The following is a 20,456-nucleotide window of genomic DNA, read 5'->3' as shown; positions in this document are numbered from 1 at the left end:
CATTAAAAAGGGCATTTACCTCAATCCTAGACTCTGTTGGTTTTACCCAAAATGTAACAGGGCTGACACACTACTGTAGTCATACGTTAGATTTAGTTTTGACACTAGGTCTTAACATAGACAAGCTTAATATCCTACTGCAAACCACAGCGATCTCCGACCATTACTTAATTTCATATGAGCTATGATTTAGCCATAATATATATACATCCCCTCGTTATTCAACAAAGCGCACAATAAAACCTTCTACCGCCCTACAATTTATAGAAAATCTCCCAGAGTTATCAACCCCAGTCTCCACTCCATCAGATCCAATGGAACTAGATTTACTAACCGATTATTTAGAAAATGGCCCCACTTAAAATAAAAAGAATAAGGCAGAAAAAGCTTGCCCTGTGGTACAACGATAAAACCCGTACCTTAAAACAAACAGCTCGGAAATTAGAGCGGAAATGGCGTCATACCAAACTACAAGTGTTCCACAGTGCCTGGAAGGACAGCCTTATAGAGTATAGAAATGCTCTCACAGAAGCTTGCTCAGCATATCTGGCCTCGCTGATCGAGAATAATTATAATCCTAGAGTTCTGTTTAATGTGATTTCCCAAATCACACAAAATCAGGCAGGTAATGAACCAGAAATCCCAGCAACTCTCACCAGTGAAGTTTTTATGGACTTCTTTAATAATAAAATTGATAATATTAGACAACAAATTCAACCCACAGTATCAAATTCAAATCCAGCTTGGCTGTCATCTGACTTGGCTGATATAGAACAAAACACAGCTGTAGAAAAGAGTCTGGAAACCTTTTACCCCCTCCCACAGCTAGAGCTAGAGAAGATTATCTCTTCTGCAAATTGCACAACCTGCACACTCGATGCAATTCCATCAAAATTACTCAAAAAAGTACTGCCAGTTATTATAAACCCTATCTCAACTATTGTAAACTCGTCCCTTAGTCTGGGCCATGTTCCCAAAGCTTTTAAACTAGCAGTTATCAAACCTCTGATCAAGAAACCAAATCTTGATGTCACCGTTTTGTCTAATTACAGGCCTGTTTCTAACTTACCGTTTATATCTAAGATCTTAGAAAAAGCTGTGGCCCAACAACTTAGTTCATATCTACACAAGAACCATATATATGAAAAATTTCAGTCTGGATTCAGGCCACACCACAGCACTGAGACGGCTCTAGTTAAGATAACTAATGATCTTCTTCTTGCCTCTGATCAAGGCTACATATCTCTCTTAGTGCTACTTGACCTTAGTGCGGCTTTTGATACAATAGACCACAATATTCTCCTAGAAAGGTTAGAAAACATGGTTGGAGTCACAGGGACAGCCCTATCATGGTTCAGATCTTACCTATCAGAACATTATCAGTTTGTTAGGGTAAACAATGTATCTTCCAATTATTCAAAAGTGAGATTTGGAATTCCGCAGGGGTCTATATTAGGACCATTACTATTTACACTATACATGTTATCGTTAGGCACAGTTATAAGTAACCATGGTGTAAACTTTAATTGTTATGCAGACGATACTCAACTGTACATATCAGCCAAACCCGATGACCAATACAGGTTAAAGAATATGGAGGACTGTGTAAAAGACGTGAAAGGCTGGATGTCACGCAACTTCCTCCTATTAAACAGTAACAAAACAGAGGTTCTCCTTCTGGGTCCAAAATTAGCAAGAAGTAAATCACCAGATTTAATCTTAAATCTCGCCGACTTTCCAGCCACACCTGGATCAGCAGCAAAAAATCTTGGCGTTATAATAGATTCAGATTTATCATTCGATCAACACATAGGCAGCATCACTAGGACAGCTTTTCTACATCTTCGCAACATTGCCAAGATCAGAAATGCCCTGTCCCTGCATGATGCAGAAACACTAGTACATGCCTTTATTACTTCTAGGCTAGACTACTGTAATGCGCTACTGTCAGGATGCACGAGCAGGAATTTAAACAAACTCCAACTAGTCCAAAACGCCGCAGCCAGGGTCCTCATTAAAACTAGAAAATTTGAGCATATTAGTCCAGTGCTATCATCACTTCATTGGCTACCTATTAAATTCCGTATTGATTATAAAATCCTTTTATTGACTTATAAAGCCCTACATGGGCTCGCTCCTGAGTACCTGCAAGACCTTATTTCTCATTATGAGCCATCACGACCACTCAGATCCCAGAGCGCTGGCTTATTAATAGTCCCCAGAATTCAGAAGGTTTCAGCTGGGGGAAGAGCTTTTTCTTATAAAGCCCCCAAACTCTGGAATGATCTTCCAGAAACTGTTCGGGACTCAGACACAGTCTCAATCTTTAAGACTAGGCTGAAAACTCACTTGTTCAGTTTAGCTTTTGGTAGCTAATGTTCCCCCTTAGATAAAGGCAGCAGATCCAGGGGTCCATGGACACAGGGAATTATAGTAAACTGAGACGCTGGTGCTGTCGTCCCGCTGCTCGGGGTCACTCAAGTTTGTGGACGGTGGAGCGGAGGGATGCCGAACTGTTTCAGAGTGCTGCTGTGTCTGTGTGTCCATCTGGTTCTCTCCTTTTAGTTAAGCTGTCATAGTCAGATCTGCCGGAGTCGTTAGCCACACTCTGTAAATGTTTACATTCCCTGTTTATGTACAAATGGATAGAACAAAACTAATTCCATTTACCTGCTTTCTTTCCGAGTATACAATCACCCATATGTCCGGCTGGACACTGAAGGACGACTGACTGCCGAGCCCTCCTGTTACCCACTTCAGACCAGCTGCCCACGCCCCAACCACCTACCTTGGATGAGCTGCCCACCCTACACTGATGTTCTCATAGACTCCTAGTTATTCCTAACACCAATATTACTGCTGTTAATACTAGTAATATCATCACTTGTAAGTAGTTTGACCAGAGGAGGATGGGTCCCCCCTGGTGAGCCTGGTTCCTCCCAAGGTTTCTTCCTCAGTTCTGAGGGAGTTTTTCCTTGCCACTGTTGCCCCTGGCTTGCCCACTGGGGGGTTTCTGTACATTCTTACAGTCCTCTTGAAACTTTTTCTTTTCTGAAATTCTGTAAAGCTGCTTTGTGACAACATCCGTTGTAAAAAGCGCTATACAAATAAATTTGATTTGATTTGATTTGATACTCCTCCGTTGTTGCTGGACCTGAAGCTGGTGATGGTCCTCATTCCATTCCAGACCTCCCTCATATTTTTCTGCTGGAGTTTCCACTCCAGCTTCCTCCTATATTTGTCCTTCGCCTCCTTGATAGCTGTCTTCATTTCTCTCTGGATCGTTCTCACCTCCACTCTGTCTCCAGCGCTGAAGGCCCTCTTCTTCTTGTTGAGGAGAACCTTAATGTCCTTTTTTACCCTCGGCTTGTTGTTTGGGTAACATTTAACAGTCCTGGTTGGGACAGTGGAGTCCACACAGAAGTTAATGTAATCCGTGATACACTCTGTGAGCCCGTCGATATCCTCTCCGTGCGGCTCACAGAGTGCAGACCAATCAGTAGCCTCAAAGCAATCCTGCAGTGCTTTGTAAGTCTCCCCAGACCATCTACTCACTGTCCACTTGGTCACAGGCTGACTCTTCACCAGCGGCACATAACAGGAGCTGAGGTGTACCAAGTTGTGGTCTGACCTACCCAGAGGGGGGAGGGGGGAGCAGCTGTATGCGTCTTTAACATTAGCATACAGCAGGTCCAGTGTTCTTTCTTCTCTGGTGGGACAGTCTACATACTGAGGTTGCCCTCAATGTACTTCCGAGTCAAAATAAAGATGAAAAAAAAAGACTTCCCCACTTTATCTCCTTGTTCAAAAAACAATTGTTTAGATTGTGGCAGTTGTCTCACTATTTTGTGTGCTGTCAAGAAGTCATGTTCTGAGTGTAATTGCAGGTGTTTCTTGTAAAGAGGGGGGAGGGTACACCGTGTCAAGTTTGAAAAGTTTGTCTGTTATCTCTAATGACCTAGTTCTCTCCACCCGTCTCACCAGAGAGGAATAGGAAATCACCTGCCCAAAGGTTGGGGCAGAAGGAAAATTAATATCAACTGTTGCAGGGGTGTGGTCCTAAATTACAATGGTGTGATAATCACATGAATTAACATGATGGAGTAGTCTGTTATCTAGCAGAAAAAAATGTATCCTTGAGAAAGAGTGGTGCACATGAGAGAAGAAAGAGAAAACTTTGTCCTCCAGATTATTAAATCTCCAAGGTATATGATGATGATGATAGACCTAATTAAGTTTGATGATTTAACACAGCACTGGCTGATTTGGACAAGGTGGCCTGCTTAAGTGACGACCTATCAAGACTCGCATCCAAGACGAGGTTAAAGTTACCACCTATGATTATCTAGTAACTATCCACATTTGGAAGACTGGAGAAAAACATAAAAAAAATTCCTCCTCATCCCAAGTAGGAGCATACAGACAGGCCAGGATCACTGGTATGCTACAAAGTAAGCCTGAAACTATGATTTAACACCTGTATCGCTTTAGTATTCCAGGAAATTAAGCGCACTCCCCTACTACCACAAATCGTGTCATTGCTGGCCATTCAAATGATATTGTTAATTGGACTGCCTAAATAAAGGTAAGAATAAAAAAGAGGAGAGGAAGAGAATCAAAAAGAAAGGGGGACAAAAAGGGGGAAATAATAATAATAAAATACATTTAAAAAACACACAAGTAAGGACACAACCACGATACTAACAGCACTCCATAATCCCCAGGGCTGCGCTTCCAACCATCCCTATACACAATCCCATCTGAGTATTCCAACTCAAAACGTAACAGCTATTGGCCTAACTTGGTCATCCAAGACAAAAAAAAAACAAGCATGAGAGGGATTAAAGGGAGATGCATAAGATCTAACATTACTGGCTTACTGGTCAGTGCCTTGTGTGCTCGGTCAAGCTCCAGAGGAGAAGGCAAAATGTCCTTGCCGAAAATCTCCACCAGAAGTTCAGAGGAAAAAAAAACATAGGACGATGGCCCTCAATCGATTCTGGTAACCTAACAATTCTGATGTTGTCACGGCGGCTTCGAGATTCAAGATCGATGACTCTTCCTGATAGCTTGGCATTGGTTTCCTTTAACGCAATGCAAATTGTGTCAAGGGCTAGCATTTGCTCATCTAGAAGGCTGGCGTTGGATTCCAGAGAGATAATCTGTTTATGTAAAACCGTGGTATGGATGCTGTCGAATTTGATTTCTACAATTGAGATCGAAGACCTAAATTCCGCAGAGAAGGACTTTTGGTGTTCTTCCAGGAGGCTGGCTAACGACGCCATGTTGAGGTTGTTACTGTTCTTTGGAGTCAGCCTTGTGTTCCCTCTTGCTTGGTTTCATTGACTTGGAGGACATGCAGCAATAACAACTGTTTTTGTCCTATAAATTGAAAAAAGAAGCTGCCTTACAAGGTTTAAAAGGTAGAAATGGCAAAATTATACGGGAGTGAGACCACTACACATCTATTCCATTCCCACTCCCAACCGGAAGTCAGACAATACAATCTTAATTAAATTTTTTTACTGAGAGTTAAACAAAAGCAATTAATTGTGTTTTAAGCTCCGCTGATACAAACTCAAGTTCTGTTCATTTCCATGCAAATCCTTCTCATCTAACAGCACAATCACTCAGAATGTCAGACAAACATATGCACCAATAAAAAGAACAAAAGATTTCATTTGTTTCACAACCACACCTTAAAACAATGCTGAAACATCACAGAAAATATGTTTTTCTACATACACTAAGTACTAAAGTATCTAGACCCTTTCTAATTAGTAAATTCAACCACTGTATTGTGGACCCACTGCTGACATAGTTCGTTGAATTTATGTTTTCAACAGAGTAGGATCCTCTGGAGTAGCCACACAGGGGTATAAAAAGGGGTATAAATCCCCATAGCACTGGGCTGTGGAGTAGGATAACTGAACTCACAGGAGTGATGGAGCACCAGAAAATGTCTTTGGAATGCGTTACAGTCAGTGGTGTAATCCTAATAAAAAGGGAGTATACTATAAATCTGCACCAGCCTGGCACACATGGTCAATAAATACATTTCTATAGAGCTATACAAAGAGAGACAGAGATAGATAGATAGATAGATAGATAGATAGATAGATAGATAGATAGATAGATAGATAGATAGATAGATAGAGAGATTATTTTTGTCCTTACTTTTGTCAATAAATTTGTTAATGTCATTTATTTTGGGCTGTAGTTACTGAATAATGAGTCTTAGGATGTAATAAGCCTGGAATTGTTAGGGGTTAGGAATGGAATGCTGTTTTCCATGCCTAATATCTGACTAAAATGCCTTAGCCAGTGTACCACTCTCGGATGGACTTGTAGAAGGCCTAGAGTGACATTTTTTCTTTCAAAATTGGACCCACCCATTGGAAATAAAAACATGATAATTGTTTTTTTACTGTCAGTCACTTATTGTGTTAGTGACTTCATTTCAGATCCTGAAGTTCTAACCAGTGAGAGACTCTAAGTACCTAAATACCATGGAGGAAAAAAAATCTAAACTACTACAATACTTAGAGACTGAATATGATTCTACAGAATAAAAATGAACTAAAAATTAACTAAAAAAACATGTATTTTTTGTTTCACAGAAATCTTTATGCAAACATTTATTTTAAAAATAAATTAACTGAGATGTCATTTAGGTCTGTTGAAAAAGTAAGTACACCTTTGGCTTCGGTGAGTGGCACTGCCCACTTTGATACAAATAACTTTATGTAGGCATTTTACCCATGCCTTACATACATTGGGAGAATTTTTGGTAGAATTCCTTAACTGTACAATGTTTGAGGGTTTTCTTGCATGTACAATTCATTTCAAATCCCCCCACAGCATTTCAATCTGGTCTGGGCTTTGACAAAACCATTCCATTACCCTCCATTTCTTCCTTTTGAGCATTTCCTTGGTTAATATATATGTTTGTCTGGGATCATTATCATCTTTGAAAGTCCAGTCCTTTAGCTTCAACTTTAATTACAGGTGGTCTCACATTCTCGTCAAGTGCTGTCTGGCATGAAGAAGAATCCACAGTTGATTCTATGACTGCAAATTGTCTAGGCCACTAGGCAGCAAGCAGGCCCAAACCATAGCATTTCCACCACCATGCGTTATAGTTGGTGTGAGGTTCTTCTGATCAAATGCTGGCTTAGGTTTTCACCAAACATGGCTTCTGGTACTGGAGCCAAACAACTGTATCTTTGACTTGTCTGTCCATAGCACATTGTTAAATTTCTGGTTCTTGCCACAATATTCTTTTTAGACAGCAAAAGCTTCCCCCTGCACATGTCACATGTAGGTCAAATTTCTGAACATTTCTGCAGTCTTTTTTTTAATATAAATTCATGCACTTTCCACAGTGGCAAGACTTACTTGGAGATCCTGTAATTACATTTTTAAGTCCTTAAAAACTTCTTTTAGCATCTTTCCATCTGCTCTTGGGTTAATTTTGCAGGGGTGGCCTGGCCTGGACATGTTAACAGTGACTAAATCTTCTTTGCTTGTAGGTGATCTTCCAGATCTTCCAGAGAGTGGTTGGATTGATTTATTTTTTATTTTAGAAACACTTCTTAAATCCAAACTCGAAATGCAAAAAGCAAACCAGACCAAGACAGACAAGACAGATTTCTTCCAGGAAATCGTCTGATGGCGTTCTTTTCATTAGCACCTTTCTCAGGTGCATATTATATTTAGTTTTTTATATAAAGGATGACAAAAATGCTAATTTTAGGTGTCATTTGTTAAACTACATCACTTATTTCTGCCAATGTTGTTAAAATGAAGGCCAGACATCTGTACATCCAAATCTGCTGAAAAAGTCTAAACTTCATTGGGTGTACTTATTTTTTCACATGACTATGTGTTTGGATGGAGAAAGAATAATTCAGCCTGGATTTAAAGAAATCTCTCTGTACAAGCTGTATCTCACCATCGTGGGGGTGTGAGCATTGTGGTGAACAAATAATCACAACACTGTCCAAAACACCATTACTTAATCCTACTTACTGTAAGTACAGCTAGCAAGTGCTAATCTCCAGCAAGCACATGAACATTGATGGAGTATAGCTTTCTCCTGGCTCACAACCCTGTTTTCTATCAACCAACTACTTTTTAAATTCTTCATTGGCTTGAAAATGTGGTATATCTAATAAAAGCCTATCTAAGTTATGCGTGCATGTTTCCTATGTGTGCTATCTGGGTCAACAGCCTGCTGTGTGTTGGAAACAGCAGATAAACAACACGCTCTAACCTACTCCTATCTGTTCTGGACTGGACTGGTTTTGACAAGCAGGCACTGCAGGCAGAGGTGGATAGGTATATGTATACTAGGTATATGTATTTAGTTAAATGAATCGGTCAATATCCTTTATTTGACTGTTTTCCAGTTAGAAGGTTTTTGTTGTTTTATGTACCAAAAACACAATTCACAATTATGTACACAATTCATCTTACAAGACTGTTTACAACCTCTCTTTATCTCTTAGAATAACAGATTGTTAAACATTTATGTGGATGTCTGCAAATGACCTCTTATTTAATTGGCTTCTGTATTATGTATTATTATCCTGTATTATGCCACATTCAAAAAATAATCCAAGCTGAAACATTCTTTGTAACACTCCTTATAATTTCATGGGTGGAGCTAAACTGCTATTGGTTGAACAACCTAATGCTCTGTAACAATATTCATGTACTACATCAAACTCAATTGAATTTAATGAGGAAAATGTTTACCATGACATGGGTCCTTGAAGTTAAATATTTAGGCCTTTTTAATTTAGGTCTAATAGTTTTACTTTTCTTTGCAGAATTATTAATTTTCATTCTGTTAGTTCAGCTTTTGGGTGGCTTGGGTGGGTGTTTCTCACATTTGTGTTGTTAGCTTTAGGCCTAAATGATTTAAAAAGAGAATATCACCTAACGATTTCTGTTCTTTAACGGATACCTTTAATTAGTATATAACTGGTACATCATGTGTAGGCTTTGTGAACTTCAAACTTGTTCTTTTGCAAAAATGGCTCTTTAAAGAACTACCCAATGAAAAGTCCTTTAGATAATCAAATGTGGCATTGCTCCAAACAATCCTTTTTGTCCCCTTTATTTTTGAGAATATGTCACAATATATACCACCTCTGACTGTTGGTAATATAATGGCATATAATGAGGTAAATGCTTCTCAATGTCAACAAGCCATTCTTAATGTCTACCACTCAAGATGTTCCTCTAGTTCAGGAACCACTTGATTCAAGAAGACGGCTATCAAATAAGTCGAATAGGATAGATGAATGTGGCCTATTTCCAATACACATGCTGATCTGCAAAAATGTTGCCTCTCTGATGTGAACAACACATCAAGTCTTGTTTGACTGGTAATGGATGGGCGAGGTTCACTCCATTCCTTTCCTGATGCATTCATGTGAAGAGGTAAGGAAGATATCATCAAACTAAGTCATAAAATTCAGTTTTTTCTGAACTTTGGAAAGCAGATATTAAGACAAGTAGACTAGTGTTTCTTTCGAAGCATACGGGCTCACATCTGTTTACTCCCACATTCATCTGTCAACTCTGAAGAGTCTGCATCCATTATCCATCCATCTCCACATGGTCGTTATCTCTACCTCTGCGTTTTCTAACCAAATGTGTTCTGCACAATTATACACTTTTTTCCCCTTACTCCAGATGTAGCTGATCAGCCAAGACATGTATGATGTCCAAAGTTATCTTTTTTAATTTTTAATGGGGCCTATAATGTATAGCTGTTATTTATAAAATGGACAATAGTACAGATAGATATGACTGCTACTACTGTTTTAGCTGTGTGATGTCATGCTTTTGTGGTTTCTGAAAATGTATCAGTAATTCCCAGAATAGACAAAAAACTGAGAAATTTCAAGCTGCTAGTACTATTTTAGCTATGCAGTGGTCATAAACTTCCATTGTTATTTTCCTCATTGCTTTAGTGCAAAACTAAAAAAGTTAACACCAAAAAACAACGTCTTCTTATCAACTATATTTGGGTATAAGAGAAAAACTATATAATTTAGATTTTTGGCCAGCCTATTCCTTCAGGGTTACCACACAGCCGATAGAGGGCAAGTCAACAGTGTAGCCATGAGATACCTTTCGAGCATCTCATTAAAGATGCAGGAGAATATTTTAGGAGCTTTGCTGTCTAGTGGGATGGCAGTGTGAGAAGGGCAACTGGGCTCACAAGTGATTTCTGTTCCACATCACAGACGACTCTCCTCCTTGTGTCAGCCTCTTGTTCTTGACATTAGTGAAATGCAGGCAATGCACGATGACTCGAGCATCCTGACTGTAAAATGTCAAGTATCATCTCCTCAGAGGCCCCTTCTCTCTACCTTGAGCTGCTTCTTTTTCTGCTATTCTCTTCTTCATTTCAGGTCCTAAACCAGCAGCCAGACAAAACTATTGCATTCTAGTTCTGTGGTGATTTTTTTCACTCATAGGAATTCTTTAGTAAGGGACATTATAAGAAGAAAAGTTGATGGTGTATCCAGTTTGTAAGGTCAACTGAAAAGTGAATTTGACAGAGCACTGCGATTGACTACAAATGTTGCTTTCATTGTATCATTTCTTGTAACTCTATTTCAGTGAGGACCACTTTGTTAAGGAAAACATTTAGTTTCCATTTGTAGTATATTTGGTGGTATGGCTCTGGTCTGGGACCTCCCTGTCCTTCCATGTGCACACTTGGAAAGCCCCCCAGGGTACAGAACAGAGCAGGCATTAATGACAACAAACATGACATTATGTAAGTCAGATACATTATGAAGTAAGAGCTGGGGTGGAGGTGGTTTGAAAAGTGGCTTGCATTAGTGGTGAGAATGGGCAGACTAAAGCAGCTTAAATAAACGCCCTGACAAATCTAACCAATCAAGTGCATAGCAGGCAATCAGCTGAGCCAGTAGTTGATTGGGATCAGCTGATAACACTTTGCTCACTTTCAGTCAGGTCAAGAAAAATATTTGTTTCCATGTTATTTGTCTGTATGGCACTGTTCCTACATTGCATACATGGAAAGCCTAAGGCAAGGACAGCAGCAAAAAGACCCTCAAAACAGCCACACCAGGCAAACCTCAGGCCAGAAGGAATTTATTTAGCCAATTTATGTACAATGGTATAAACAATGAAACGTAGGTTTACCCTGAGAAGCTTGAAGACCAACAAAATAAAGACAAATAGCTGTTCATTTATTTATCTGCAAATTTTAGCTAACAGAATCACAGAACTGCTGGGCAACACTGATGCAAAAACTTTATCAACAATGTTCACTTCAGATGTAATTATAGAGAATTCGCTACAGCAATAAAACAATGACGTAAGCCTTTTTGCGTAAACACTGAAGACAAGCTTGCGTCACTGGGTGCCAGACATGCCACACTCCAGCTGGATGAAAATCACCACCAGCAGATGCTACGATGCGCCCCTCAGTATAGACAAAAAGCCAATTTGTACACATGCTGTCTCGCCAAACAGCAGTGTGAGAATTTCCCTGTTGTGGGACTAATAAAGGATTATCTTATCTTAGCTTAAACTACAGAGATATTCTCAAATTAAAAATGCACTGCAGGCAGCCAACTTCACCTTACATGTTTCTGAAGTCACAACAGTTTACAAAACATCCCAATTTCACAACCAAATGAAATAAAACACTTACTTTCTTTAGCATCATTAAGGCATAGCTATCCTACTGAGCTTGCTGTAGAGGCTATGCTCAACAGAAACTACTGTGCATTATTATTATTATTATTATTGTTAACAACAACAACAACAACAACAATTTTACTACAGCAAGTTACCGTACATATGGAAGTGGCATACTGACTGTAAATACCATACAAGCAGGACCTGTTACTTATGTAAAATCCATTTGCAGTAGTTATGTTTGGTGTTACGGCTCTGTTATGGGGCCATAACCTCCCAATAACAAAGCAGCAGAAAGACCACCAACCATATCAGGCAAACACTGGCCAGCAGAAGAGTGGTTTGCAGTAGTGGTGAGAATGACCTGACTGAAGCAGCTTAACCCTGGAGAACCTAAGAACCCTTTTTTTTTTTTTTTGGAAAATTATTAACTATGCATTAAATGACTGCTTTAAGTTCCCTGAACACAAAAATATCCACTTTTTCAGTTTTAACCCTTTATTCCCTAATTTAGGATCAGGGCCAAATTTGACCCATTGGGATTTAGGCCTATCAATTCAATGAATTGCAATAACAAACACTGTCAAACAATGCAAACTATTTTTAATTTAGGAAAATAAATCAGTCTACCTCACAGATACATTTAACAATGTTTTTTTGCTTTATTTGTTGCACATTAGAACTGAATTTCAAATGTACAAATACACTTTGGCCAATGGAAACAGGAACACAAGGCCAAAATCACAACTGGAAAAAACTAACACTATGTGTCTTTGCTTATCCAAAAATATGTTCTGCTAGAGAGAACAACTCACACTAGACATTGTGGTAGTCTTTGAAACAATTTCTCTTTTTGTTGATGCAGAGAGGAACTGCGCATTTTTCACAGTTCATTTCAGTTTTGAGGTCCTTGCACACAGCACATCGACGGCGATTTTCCGCCTTGACAGGCCAATGGGCGATTTGGTCAAAATGAAAATCTGCACTCTGATAAACTCGAACAAATCTTGGTGGTGGCGGGCAGAAGGGGCCAGGAGTTGGTGGCCTACCCCGCCTTCTTGCTGTTCCAACTTCAACCAAGCCCTGAGCTACCAAACCCTGAAACTTGCGAAGTTTGAGTATGTTTGATCCAGTGATTCCCTGTGCCTCACAGTCATGCTGGTAACGAAGCCATGCGTTGATTACCGCAACAGACAAGAAATGCCAGAAGAGTATCATGTACCAGCGACGGGTCCTGATGGAAAATTTACAGCGTGCAAGGAAGTGTTATACTCCTTGATGATGTTCGGCTGATCAATGTTGATGTACTGCTTTTTGAACTTGTCCCAGCGCCGAGCTTTTCGAATAGGCTCTGGTCCAGCATAGGTTGACATCAAACTGACTGCTTTAGTGTCTTGCCATTTCAAACAAACAGTGTTGGTGTTGGACTCAATTCAATAATCATAGGATCCACGGCCTATCTTGGACAGTTCTTTGTCTGTTATCAGGTTGCACTTCGACAAGCGTTTTTATTGCACAGTTCCGGTGTAGTAGATTCCCTTTGCCAATAATTTCTCAGTGAGGGGCATCGAAGTGAAGAAATTGTCAGCAAAAATCAGGAAATGTACTTTCTCCACAAGCGATTCACATAGCTTCATAACAATGTCTCCACAAACTCCCAACTGCCTTTTTTGTTCATTGCCACCACCTTTTCCCTGATATATGTCAAAGTCGTGCAGGAGACCAGTGACATCACAGCATGCCCACACTTTGAATCCCCACGGATGTGGCTTCCCTTTGATGTACTGCCTTATGCCACCAAATTTCCCTTTGTACAGCACCATCATCTCATCGATGGACTGTTTTTGGCGAGGAGCTATAGTCAGACATTGTCTCCGAAAATAATCCAAAAATGGTCTCACTTTCCAAAGTCGATCCTTTTTTACTTCTTCACTGGCCGTTTCATTGTCTACAAAGTGGATGACAGAGTAGAAGATTGAATCGGTTGCGACTCATTACATCTGCCACAGGCCCATAACGAACTTCACTTTCCAAGTACTGACGTACTCCAGACATTTGAACTAATCCCATTCTGAGATACATTCCTAGAACTTGTTCTAGCTCTTTCACTGAAGTGTCTACACATTTTCCATGCTTTTGAACACTGAATTGATTTGTATGCTCCACAATATTTTCCAACATATCAAGGGAAACAAAGCATCGAAAGTAAACCAGTGGCGTGTCTGTCACGGCATCCTGGTACGACTTAACCTGTTCAAGTTTATGTCAGGCAACTCAAAGTCTTTCTTTCTCCACTTGTACATTTTGGTGGCTGGATTTGGCTCCATCTGTGGGCTAGCAGTCACATCTTTATCACTGGACGAGTCATTGGACAAGTCACTGTCTTGGGAAGAAGATTCACCACCATCTCTTTCATGCGGTTGAAACAACTCATTAGAATTGCTATCAAATTTAGGGCCAAAGTCACTAACATCAGCTTCAAGTTGCTCCAATACTTATTTTACACTGAACTTTTGCTTTCCAAGTCTTGAAAAGGGAGCGGCCATACTCCCTAAAAATAAAGAGGTATTTACTTTCTTAGTCTTTGCCCCTGTACTACGAAGGTAACTTACTAAAACATATAAAAAATACATTTATTTCAAAGCTTTAGCCAAATACAAGACTGTCACAATTTTCTATCCACAAAGGACCATTACACCCAGTGGGTCATTTTTGACCCATCGTTTTTTTGAACTAGCTAATAGTCACTAATTTATTCTAAAAGAATATAAAACATACTTCTATGCATTCTACAAGCTATTATTAAACAGATTAACAAAAATACAAAATTTTTACCAACCTCTGATTTGCTGAGGAGCCAAATTAGTTTCCTGGGTTTGCAGCTCAACAAAACAGCATGTGGGCAGCCATCTTGTCTCTGACACTGTAACTCAGCTCAGTTCAATATTCACTACATAGGTGTCACTATGCAGGGGTCGGAAGTGGCAAGAAGGCTTTTGAAGTTAAATTTTATTTTTTTTAAATGTTTGTTCATTTTGGATGGCAGCAATTAACCAAAAACCAAATTTGACACCCGTGAGTTCTCCAGAAACGCACTGACAAATTTAGCCAAATGAACCATCAGCTGATTGAGATCAGCTGATAACAGCTGGTGATTTGAGTTTGGGGCCTGAGCTTAATTTTGTGGCCTGCCTAAACTTACGCTGTGCTCAGTTGGAATCAAATTATGGCTGGCTATTTACATTATGTGAACATTTTGTTATTAAAGACCCCATAGAATATTAAAAATACTTCAAGAACTTAACTTTAACATTTAAGAACATTTCCTTCTATTTTCAATGTACCATTTCAGAGATACAAAGTTTGTTAAGGCATTTATGTGGGACTGTACTTCAATTTACTCATAACTACATACTTACACTATATGGCCACCTGACATCACGCCTATAGAAGCATGGTGGACACATTTTAAAACAATGGGAATTAGTGTGGAGTTGGAACACCTTTGCAGCTATGAACATATCCATTTTTCTGGGAAGGCTTTCTGCAAGATTTTAGGTGTGTCTGTGGGATTTTTTGTCCTTTCAGTCAAAAGAACATTTATGAGGCCAGACACTAATGTTGGATGAAAAGGCCAGGCTTGCAATCAATATTCTAATTAATCTCAAAGTTGCTCAGTGGACTTTGTGCAGGCCTCCACATTAAACTCATTTTGACCATAGTGTTCATATTAATTCCATAGTAGTTTCTAGTTTACACATTAAAATTGTGAATATTTAGCCTGCAATTGGTAAACACTATTCTGAAGATCTGTATTCTAAACATATACAAAAGAAATATGTACTTAACTGTTAAACTGTAGATTCAAGACAAAATCTACACAACAGTAGCCCAAATTCTAAAGCATTCAGCAGCAATTATTATTTGTATAAAATTTTTATTTGCATTTTCTGATCAGCACTCATCTGTAAAGAGTAAAGATAACAGACCATCATACATCATATCTGAGACGTTTTCACATCAGAGGCAGTAAGTGTGCATTATATATCACTTTGTGTTCAGCTGAACACAAAGATTTCTCCACAAACCTCACATCCCAGTCATGCTATAGTATGCATGGTGATTTTAGCAGAAACTGCCTAAAACATTCAGCTGTGGGGAGAATTTTTGTTTTGTTCACCCTCAGAGATGTCATTAATGACGTATAGAACATAAAATATGTACATTTTGTTATTTATTGTGATGGCACTGAAAAAACTGGCAATTGGAATGGTTGATGTGTACCTAAAAAGTGCTGAGAAGGCTTCTAACATTCAAGCAGTAAGCATCTACTACTACTTTCTCTTCAAGAAAAGCTACAAGATGACTATGGAAGCCAAGTAAAAGCTTTAGCAACAGCAAACTTTGCAGTTTCTGCAAAGCAAAGGATCTCTGCCTGAGGATGGAAAAAAAAGGATGCCAAGACATGTCTTTCTTCTGAAAAAAAGCAGGGAATTCCATATGGAGACACAATATCGACTCAAACAAAGTTTGAAGTGCTTTCGTCAGCTGTGAGCATAAAGGCTTTACCCAGAGATGAAAAATGATAGAAGCAGCATATACATATCAGACTTCAGGGCTTTCAGGATGGATCTAGCAGGAAATATGTCCATTATACACATAAATCAGTAATGTGGCCAAGTTCTTTAAAACTTTAAAAAGCTTAATTGGTGAATTCTGTTAAAGGAAAATTCCATAATTTTTCAACCTAATCCTTGCCGCATCTGCACCATACTGTCAGTTAGTTAGTAAGACAGAAGTTTTTCCCTGAAAAGAACGGAAAACTTGATTTGAAACACAATTATACAGATGGTGATAAGTAGTTGCTATCTGGAAAAATTTATACAAAACATTTTTTTTCATGAATTCTTCAGTCAAAGGTTCTTATTCAAACTAAGCTGTAAAAAAGTAAATCTTTCAGAGATGGGACTAGTTTCTAAAGACCAAAGTGGTAGTGATGTGGTAGTGTGATAGTGATCTGGGCAGAGTTTTCACAGACTCCTGACTTATTGTTCAGGGATACCTGAAAACATTTGGGAAAGATAATGTGAACGAACTGGACTGCTTTTTACTGTGTTGCCCCAGAGTTGGATTAAACTTTATAAGGACAGTTTTGGCAAGACATTCTCTCATGTCTGTCTCTTTACACTTTTATATCAGAAAAGATGTCATATACTTTCTATATTATATAGATTATATAGAATATAGAAATAAATGCACATAAATAAATGAATAACTCTTCTTCTATTATTGTTATTATTTATATGGCACTATTATTTATAATGCTGGTGGTAGCTCAAAGTGCTTTACAAGCAGGTGGTAAAACTTAACAGTAATAGAAGAAATTCTGAGTATTGTTTCAAAATCATTTAGGAAAATGACACAGATCAAATTAAAAAGATTTTTTGTCCTTTTTTAGGATCCATGCTGCCTCATTTTGTATGAGTTGTAAAGGATGTATGGTTTTCTTAGGGAGCTTAGTAAGAAAAGCATTACACTAATAAACTTTGCTTGTGACAAATGCATGAACAACTTTCTCTGTAACATTCTGGGATTTGAAAAGGCCAAACTTTAGCAATACCTCCCAAATAATTAAAAGCTACTTTAGTGACTATATTCACATATGGGAGGAAACAGAGCTCAGAGTCTAAAATTACACCCAGGTGTCATACTTCAGATTTGGTATATGAAGCTAAACAACCAATCTTCTCTCAGTTTTAGTACTAACGATCAGTATTTGTTTTTTTGTTTTTTTGTGATTTACTTGTAGAAAATTATGTGACATCCACTGAGAAATATCTGACACAGCCGGTTAGGCTGTCTACAGACTCTTGATCATTAGAAGGAATGTGAATGTATAATTGTGTGACATCAGCATAGCTTTGAAATTTTATATTATCTTTATTAATGACATCACCTAGAGGTACTATATATACAAAGAGAAAAGCAAAGGGCCTAAAACTAAACCTTGTGGGACTCCACAAGAAATGTTACATTTTTTGATGATTTCCTGGTGAAACCACAAACTGTCTATTAACTAAATATGATTGAAACCATTCTGAAACTGTGCCTGAGAGGTGTACCCGGTATTCAATATCATAGATTAGAACCTTGTGATCAATGGTATCAAAAGCTGCAGCTCCAGTAAGACCAGAATAGAAAGATTTTGTGCATCAGCTCTGAGATTGAGGTCACCAACAACATGAAACAATGTTGTCTCAGTATTATGGTTAGAATGAAAACCTGATTGAAACATCTCATATAACGTGTTTGATATTAGATATGCATTCATTTGTTTGACAATAACTTTTTGTAAGACTTAAAAAAAAGAAGCTTTGAAACTGTTCTAAAATTATTTAGTACAGAAGCATTTATGCTACTCTTTTCATGCAACTCAATGCATTTAGGCACGTACAGGTGGCCAAGACAACTTGCTGAAGTGCAAACTGAGCATCAGAATGGGGAAGAAAGGTGATTTACGTGACTTTGAACGTGGTATGGTTGTTGGTGCCAGACGGGCTGGTCTAAGTACTTCAGAAACTGCTGATCTACTGGGATTTTAATGCACAACCATCTCTAGGGGTTACAGAGAATGGTCTGAAAAAGAGAAAATATCCAGTGAGCGGCAGTTGTGTGGACAAAAATGCCTTGTTGATGTGAGAGGTCAGAGGAGAATGGGCAGACTGGTTTGAGATGATAGAAAGGCAACAGTAACTCAAATAACCAACCAAAATCTCTGAGGAATATTTCGAACACCTTGTTGAAAGTGTGAAGAATTAAGGCAGTTCTGAAGGCAAAAGGGGGTCCAACCTTTTACTAGCAAGGTGTACCTAAGTGGCCGTTCAGTGTATATGTTACTTAGAAATAGAAATATCATCAGTGCATGTTTATTAACTATTTTAAAATTGGCATGTGTTGTAAAAAGACATACTCTAAAGAATAATGTGAATGGTTTCTATAGTTCTATTTCACATAATTCATGATATTCCCTGCAGTAATAACCACCAACAAAGGAACTGAAAAAACTGTGATTCAGTAAGCTAAAGTTAGCTTCATATTCACCAAATCTTTTCAAAACTTTTCTTCCACCTGGTGCAGCAGTGCACTCTGAGGAAAATTTGTGTTGGTGAAGTTGGAGAATAAGCTTTTTTTGTCTTGGACGGTTGAGTATGCCATGATCAGACTGCACAATAATTCTGTCTTTAACGGTGGTCACTAATATCAGATTAAGCAATCATAGTACCATAAATTTGTGACATTCATGACAAGTGATACCGACCTGTCGTAGAACGTTATTTAAAAGTAGCTAGCTGCCAGGTTTGCTGTATGTAAACAGATGCTACAAATGTTATTTCTCCACAGAATTTATCTTTTTGGATGCCACAAAGGCAGAAGTATTGTTTCTACAGCTCAGCAAACAGCTCTATACCAAATTATCTTACTATAACATAATTTTGCTTGTTTCAAGCATATTACTAAAAAAACTAAATAATTTCCCAATATAAAGAGATCATTAATTCAATTCTTAATAAAATTACAGTAAAAAGTATGTTAAATCTTAATATTCTTACAACAACTTACAAATGACAAAAATACAGTAAAATGTAATAAAAACAGAATGCAATGATTTTCAAATCTCATAGATCCATATTTAATTTGGCATAGAACACAGCAGATGTTGAATGTGAGACATTTTACCATTTCAGAATCAGAACACTTCATTGATCCCAGAGGGTAATTGCAGTGAAAATGGAAATTTGGAAAGTGGAAATTTCATTAAAAACATTAACTCATTTAGAACTTGATGGCAGCAATGCTTCTCAAAAAAAGGTGGAACGGGGCAACAAAAGCCTGGAAAAGCAAGTGGCATTAATAAAAAACAGCTGGAGGAGCAATTTGCAACTAACTCATATGACTGGGTATAAAAGAGCATTTCTGAGAAGCAGAGTCTCTCAGAAGCAAAGATGGGTAGAGGTTCACCAATCTGTGAAAAACTGTTTAAAACTGTGTCTAAAAATCTCCGAAAATGATCAACATATAATTGCAGAGACTTTGGATATTCCACCATCTACGGTATATAATATCACCAAAAGATTCAGAAAATCTGGAGAAATCCCTGTACACAAGGGACACTGCATTGAAAACAGGCATGATTCTGTACTGGAAATCACTGCATGTGCAATCTACAAATGCAAGTTAGTTGTATAATGGAAAGAAGAAGCCATATATCAACCTTATGCAAAACGCTGCCATCTTCTCTAGGCCAAAGCTCATTTAAATGGACTGAGGCAAAATGGAAAACGTCTGTGGGCAGATGAATCAAAATTTGAAATTCCTTTTGGAAACACAGATGCTGTGCCCTGTGGACTTAAGACGAAAGAAACCATCCAGCTTGTTATCAGCGCACAGTTCAAAAGCCTGCATCTCTGACGGTATCAATTTGCATTAGTGCCTTTGGCATGGGCAGCTTCCACATCTGGAAAGGCACCATCAATGCTAAACAGTATATTAAGGTTTTAGATCAACATATGCTCCCATCCAGACAATGTCTCTTTCAGGGAAGGCCTTGCATATTTCAGCAAGACAATGCTAAACCACATACTGCATCTATCACAAATGCATGGCTCTGTTCCAACATTTCTGAGATGTGTTTCTGCCATCAAGTTCTAAATGAGTTAGTGTTTTTAATGAAATGGTAAAATCTCACTTTCAACATCAGATAT

The 20,456-nt window shown here is 38.4% G+C and overlaps 1 protein-coding gene across 4 annotated transcripts in view; it reads right to left on the bottom strand.

The window, feature by feature from the left end:
* Positions 1-20,456, bottom strand: part of shisa9a (shisa family member 9a) — an 84,807-nt gene that overhangs the window by 24,027 nt on the left and 40,324 nt on the right. Inside the window, exon 1 of one of the 4 annotated variants that reach the window (XM_037544388.1) lies at positions 14,534-14,704. The exons of 2 other annotated variants lie outside the window; for them this stretch is intronic. The gene's annotated coding sequence lies outside the window, so the exon portion shown is untranslated. Of the gene's footprint in view, positions 1-14,533; positions 14,705-20,456 lie in introns of those variants that run through there. One more of the 4 variants, XM_037544387.1, reaches the window with a different exon arrangement.

The sequence above is a fragment of the Pygocentrus nattereri genome, chromosome 13, assembly GCF_015220715.1.
Source record: "Pygocentrus nattereri isolate fPygNat1 chromosome 13, fPygNat1.pri, whole genome shotgun sequence".
In the NCBI taxonomy this organism is placed as follows: Eukaryota; Metazoa; Chordata; class Actinopteri; order Characiformes; family Serrasalmidae; genus Pygocentrus; species Pygocentrus nattereri.
The sequence above is the reverse complement of the archived record's forward strand: the minus strand, read 5'-3'. Positions and strand labels throughout refer to the sequence as shown.